Genomic DNA, 536 nt, shown 5'->3' with positions numbered 1-536 from the left:
ATGCCAAAGTGTTTATAACTAACTGAGGTTGTTAAAAGTTTTATTTTAACAGTAGATGTTATAAGACTTCATTCTAACTAAACTTTTATTTTTAGTTAGGATTTAAATGAGGTCCAAAACTTTATTAAAATAAACAAAACACAACAAAATTTTAAATAAAACATGTTCATTAAACATTACAATAATTATAGATTTTTACTTTATTATATGTAAGACATGTGCTCACATGCTGAATCTAAACCTGCCCAGAGCTTTACAGATTTTTACTCTCCAGTGCTGCAATTTCCTGTTCCTCAGGAATTATAGAGGAAGTTGTAAGGATGGTCAGATCTTTCCATGAGATCAGACCCTGAGAACTGCCATGCAACAAAACATTAAACTTTCTAATCTGAGGAGAAGATCTCTTTAATGTGAGGAGAGGAAGACATCTGTTCAGCTGCCCACTTACCCATCCTTGAACCCCCTCTTTCCCTCCTGGGGATATGACCGGGTCATGGAAAGATGATTAAGAAGTTCCTAGAATTCAAGCTACTATA

Source organism: Silurus meridionalis, chromosome 4 (assembly GCF_014805685.1).
Source record: "Silurus meridionalis isolate SWU-2019-XX chromosome 4, ASM1480568v1, whole genome shotgun sequence".
Taxonomy (NCBI): Eukaryota; Metazoa; Chordata; class Actinopteri; order Siluriformes; family Siluridae; genus Silurus; species Silurus meridionalis.
Note: the sequence above shows the minus strand (reverse complement) of the source record.